The 6,000-nt window shown below is 44.5% G+C and overlaps 1 gene segment (V, D, J or C); it reads right to left on the bottom strand.

Moving 5' to 3' along the window:
- Positions 1 to 6,000, bottom strand: part of LOC310667732 (T-cell receptor beta-2 chain C region-like) — a 57,969-nt gene continuing 51,969 nt past the window's right edge. Inside the window, exons 4-7 of the C gene segment in view lie at positions 4,501 to 4,836; positions 3,560 to 3,589; positions 816 to 913; positions 1 to 549 (exon numbers count right to left, since the gene is read on the bottom strand).

Raw genomic sequence — 6,000 nt, 5'->3', positions numbered from 1 at the left:
TTTAAGTGTTTTTATTGAAAAGATTTGGCATAAAATACAATAAGAATCAAGCTAGCTTATAGAACAAGAATATTAAAAAAGCCGAAAGATAAAAAGTAAGAGGGGGGGAAATAGTTATATGGCCGTTTTCCATATTTATATCATGTATATACTGTCATTTATCCCTATGCAGACAGGTAGACCTTGCCATCTTCCACCTGGGAGCCTGCTTTTCCCCCAGCCTCTCACCCTGGGAGATCCTTTCTACCCTACAGGGACACCCCCACCAACTGTCCCCTGCCTTTGTGTGTCCTCCTCAGTCCAAGGTAAAGGACTTCTCCCCCCCCCCAAAAAAAAGCTTTTTATAAATGTTTCCAATGCAAAATAATAAAGCATTTAAGAGAACCAAAGAGAGATTATTTACTGACTGACCCTAAGCAACTGTTTTTGTTTTATGAAAATGCTACTTTGGGCTTCCGAGGTTGAGAGTATCCATCTTCCCTTCTGTCTTCACGGAGTTCACTCAGCTCAGGATAGATGCCCCCAGGTAAAACGTGCCTATGGTGCCAACTGTCATGGAACAGGAAACAGAACAGAGCAGATTGTTACTTCTGGGCTAAATGCACCAGAATAATGAAAGATCGGGGGGGGGGGGGTCACAGAGTGGTTTTCCGCAGGGATAAGCAACACAACAAGAAGAAGTATGGATTAGCCTGTGGTGTTTAAAGGCTAAACAGAGTGAATTCAGTGCTGGGTCACAGCGGAAGAATCCGTATGTCACATTTTCAAAAGAAATTGGTGGGCCCAGGGCGGAAAGAATCAACACTGTGCTTTACCTTTTTTCTTAGTTTTAATCCCATCACAAAGGCTCCATACAAGGTGCTCTTGAGAATGAGAAGAATATAGACCAGATAGGCTTCCGTGAGATACGACTCTAAAAATCAAGGGTGGGAAAGAAATGTGAATGATCACAAGGTCATCGACAGACGGTGGAGGTAGAACATGGCCACCATGACTACAACTCCCATCATCCACCCTGCTAGCTGTGGATGATGGGAGCTGTAGTCCAAAAGCAGCTGGAGGCCCAAGTTTGGGAAACCCTGGCCAAAATTCATCCCAGCTGGTAGCCATCACCACATCTTGTGGGAGCAAAGTCCACAGTTTAACTCCCCCCCCCCCCATGATATATATATTTTTGTACAAATAGTACCTAATATACCATTCCGCCCCTTCCCCCCAAGAAATATTCCATACTACAATGCATTTTTATACATGATTTTCCCTAACTGAAGCATTTTTGGGTGCCCTTTCCCATAAAGTATGCTTCCTTCGTGTGTGCCTTTTTTCGATGGAGAACGTAAACATAAAATTCAGAAAAGTGTGACAGCTGCATTTCTGCCTGCATGCTGGTTCAGGAAAATCTTCCTTTAGTTTGAGATGATATTGGGCACTTAAAGGTGGCTGGGAAATACCCAGTCTAGGGCTGTTCAGTCTAGGGTTACCTGACTCACAACCATAAGTTTCACTTGTCTATGGAGCCAATCAAATATAAGGAGGAAGAAATTTAGATGAAGTTCAGATAAAACTTGGCCAACTTCAAGGAACTGCTTGTTTATGCACCAGCTTACCGTATTTTTCGCTCCATTGGACGTACCGGACCATAGGAGGGGGAGAACAGGGAAAACATTTTTTTCTTGTTTTCCCACTCTAAAACAAGGTACATTCACCAGAGCTTGTGGGGCTGGCGGTGGGGTGAATCGCTGCTTCCCCTCACCGCCAGCCTCAAAGATCCCTGAAGCCTTTGGAGCGCAGCGCCCCACTGCCCTGCAGAGGCTGTGCGCGCAGCCATCCCCAAGCTAGAGCAGCGAGACGGAGCCCTCCATCTCGCTGTTCTGGCTTGGGAACAGCCTTGCTAGCCTCTGCAGGACAGCGGGGTGAAGGCACCCCGCTGCCCTGGAGAGGCTTTGCGCATAGCCATCCCCAAGCTAGAACAGCGAGACGGAGCGCTCCGCAGTGCTCCGTCTTCCTGTTCTGGCTTTGGGCTTAGGGGCGCAGCCTGCATTCGCTCTATAGGATGTACACACATTTCCCCTTAATTTTTGGAGGGGAAAATGTGCGTCCTATAGAACGAAAAATACAGCATATTCAGACAGCACAATTTTCAGGGTTACATATTAAAACAGCACACAAGGCTCTGCATGAAGCAAGCAACTAACCCAGAGAACAATTATTGGCAATTCCTATCTGTGTAGCTTTTGACTGAAGGAACGGAAGATATTAGATGAACAGATCTGTCAATGGGCAAAGAAACATGGATCAAAATGCAGGCATCTGCCTATCTACAGTTGCTGTGCTAATGTTGTACCCATCCAGGATCAGGGCCAAAACCGAGGGTTCAGACTGGGGTCAAAGCCTACTGAATAAGACGGGAGCAGGTGCTTTCTTGCAGGTTCTAGGGCCATTTTGAAAACAGCAGGGGAGGTCTACAGAGGACGGCTTGGAACATCCTCAAGCCTTGCTACACCTGCCTTCCCTGCTTATTCCTGAAGGGTGGGGCTATTATTCTTCTCTCACGGTGCTGGAGGCCATGCAATGAGAGCTACAGGCAATCTACAGTTGCCCTCGTGTGCTCTGAGACTTCTGCTGGGGGTTGGGGTAGCAATATTGCTTTCCCTTCACCATGTTGGAAGCCCAGGATGATGACACGCCTGTATGGGTGCCCTGGAGGCTATCAGTAGGTGAGATGGCGTTTATCATGGACTGTGTTATGTACTGAGTTGAATAGGATCCAAAATGCAGCAATCTGATTGGTCCTAGAACAATAGGATCCAAAATGCAGCAGTGTGATTGGTCCTAGAACAATAGGCTCCAAAATGCAGCAGTCTGATTGGTCCTAGAACAATGCAGCAGTATGATTGGTCTGCAGGAGCCACCCAATCCAGCTCCAGGTGGAAGTGAATCCAAAACCTGATTGGCCACAGGAGAATCCCGGAATTAGCCAATCACGTGCAGCCCATTGTGTAAATAATGTATATAAAGCAGATATTTTGGGGGAACTTTCATTCCTCCTCACAACTATGAGCTGAATAAAGAGCATGAAATCCACTCTCGACTCCGAGTATATTTTAGACTGGCTATGCCAAAATGTTTTGGAGCAGAATCAAGAGATCCCCCTGCTGCCCAGTCACACTGAACTCAGAAGTAATCAAACCCACACAGGTAACCTCCTGTCTTCATATACAGATCGCCATCCTTCCTAAACAGGAAGCTGTATACACTGAAATCAACGGGACTTAATTCCAACCATGTTTATTGCAAGGGCTGTTAGGTAGACTGGTTGGCAGAAGGGCTGTAGCTCACTGGTAGGGGCATATGATACAAAGCTCCCAAGGTTCAAACCTTGGCAACTCTAGGTAGGGCTGTGAGAGACCTTTCTAGAAATCCTGTACAGCTGCTGCCAGCCAGTGTTGACAAACTGAGCTAGGTGAGTCAACGGTCTGGCTCAATATAAGGGAGGTTTATTGTGTTTTTATTTCCAGTGAAATTCCAGCATTGAAAGCACAAGGTAATGTTGGTTTACCTCTTGCAGCCTCGCTGCCGCCACCACAATCTGAAAGCAGAAGGGGGAGAAGACACATTAGCTATCCTTAGACCTGGAAAAACTGAAAGTAGACAGGGAAAGTGACAGGTGGGTATGTGAGGGTGAGGGGGGGGTAATAGTTCCAAAGCAAGGCTTTAGAAACCCAAATGTGCATACACTTCTCCTGAATGTCCCCAGAGGTTGTGTGTAAAAAAAAAAGGGGGGAGAAAATAATGAGCAATATATTGATAGCAAAATGATCTTTGCCCCCCCCCCCCGCAAAAAGCAGGAATAGACTCTTCCTTTAATATTGGCATCAGAAGATTTGGCGGTGTGAAAACCGCCACAATTTCTTGAGCATATTTAGGGAAACTACATGCTATTTGGAAATCCATTGAGGACCAGTTTGCAGAATAAGACAAATGCAATGAAAGGAGTTCATCAACAAATGTTTGAATATGATAGAACACATTACTAGGAAAATGTATTAGAGATGAGGAATGGTTTGCAGTCAAATGGATCTGGGAGCATTTTGCCCATGTACAGTGGTACCTCAGGTTACATACGCTTCAGGTTACATATTCTTCAGGTTACAGACTCCGCTAACCCAGAAATAGCGCTTCAGGTTAAGAACTTTGCTTCAGGATGAGAACAGAAATCGTGTTCCGGTGGCGCGGCAGCAGCAGGAGGCCCCATTAGCTAAAGTGGTGCTTCAGGTTAAGAATAGTTTCAGGTTAAGAACAGACCTCTGGAACGAATTAAGTACTTAACCAGAGGTACCACTGTAAATAAAACTTTTTAAAAATGTGACCCGGACTGTGTATGGTGCAAAACTACAGGAATGCATAGAGAATGTGGTGGCTTGTGGTAGATTTCACCTTCCTGGGAATCTGAGCTCCCTAGTCTCTAGGGCAGTCTTTGCTAACCTGCTTTTCACTTACCTGCACCATTTATGTTATCCTCATAGTCTGTGGATCCTTCTGTACCGTGGAAACTGACTCTGCACACAAACTTATTATCTGCATTCTGCCACTCTTCCTTGGTGATTCTTAAACGGCTGGTCATTGAATAGCGCTTCGCGGTGTTGTCATATACTGGGTCCTCTGTCTTTACCCCAGCCGTTCTCTTCTCGTTATTCACGGTCCAGCTCAGGGCGACATGATCTGGGAAGAAATCGGTGACTAAACACACAATGGTGGCTTTCTCCTTTTCGTCGACCTCCTGCTTGGGCGGGGCAAATACGGTCACTTGAGGGGGGCTGACATCTTGGTCGACTCCTGGAAGAGAAAGGAAGAAGCACATGCTATACAAAGATGATATACCTCCTTGACCTTCGGTTGGCTATTTTGCCACTTTCAACGACATCACTTTCAACTTGCACATACGAACAGGCCGTTGTGGATTTCACTTCTCCCTTGATGTCACCTGAAACCAGGGATATGCAAATCGGTCCATAGTGGCGTCCCCCAGTTTCCCCATTTTTCCAATCTTACGTTAACTTCTCCACATTTCGGCATCCGTTTGCGATTTATTTTAAAGTAAGCATGAAAAATTCCAACTCTAAATAGACACATGTGAACTGAATGAACTTTATTACGGTCACAGACCAGGATAAAAAAAAGCAAAAAACCTATAAATAAAATAGCAGTTAGGATTTTTTTTTTAACCGATAATTGTTAGAGCAAATAAGGACAAAGAAACAAGCATTGGATAAAACATCTGAATAAAATACTAGATTAAACACGGATAATGGATGGCTAAAAACTGATAATTAAAACAGATAAGAACTAAAAACAAATAAAAACACGCAGTTAAGACAACTGTAAGAGCATAAGAACTAAAAGACTCGCAGTTAAAACAACTATAAGAGGCTGCAGAGTAGAAACCTCTGAAATAGAGGACTCTCACAACATTAGAAACTGATGTGCAAATATGGTTAAAACAGACAATTAAAACAATGTACAACAATAAATTTAGAAACAATGTACAACAATAAACTATCCCAGGGAGTTGACTCAGAGTCACCCATGGGACCGAGTTGGGGGATTTTCATGCCGGACTATTTTGTGTTGGCCGATGGTCTTCGCCTAGAGATTTGTACACAGAATCCGGCGACTATCTAGGTCATCTTCTGATCTTTGCCTAACAGCAAAAGGTCAAATTTTTGCTTTTGCGGGAGGTTGGTGAGCCTCACCAGTGTATGCATTTCCCTTAATAGAATGCATGGGTGTATGTTGTTTTTATCTGTGTTTTTGGGCGCACTTCACTTGGCTGAAGAGCTGCATTGCAAAATTCGGAGAAGGACAAATTTTGAAAGGTTTCTGTGTTTCAGTTCTCATATTGTTTCAGAAAGGGCAAAGTAGGCAGAATTGCCTTCAAAGGCAAGCTGCATAGAATTTATCACCCAACTCTATGAAACACAGCACTTTTTAATGATGTGA

This window comes from Podarcis tiliguerta, assembly GCF_965153285.1.
Source record: "Podarcis tiliguerta genome assembly, chromosome: 17".
NCBI lineage: Eukaryota > Metazoa > Chordata > Lepidosauria > Squamata > Lacertidae > Podarcis > Podarcis tiliguerta.
This window is presented reverse-complemented; position numbering and strand designations above follow the sequence as displayed.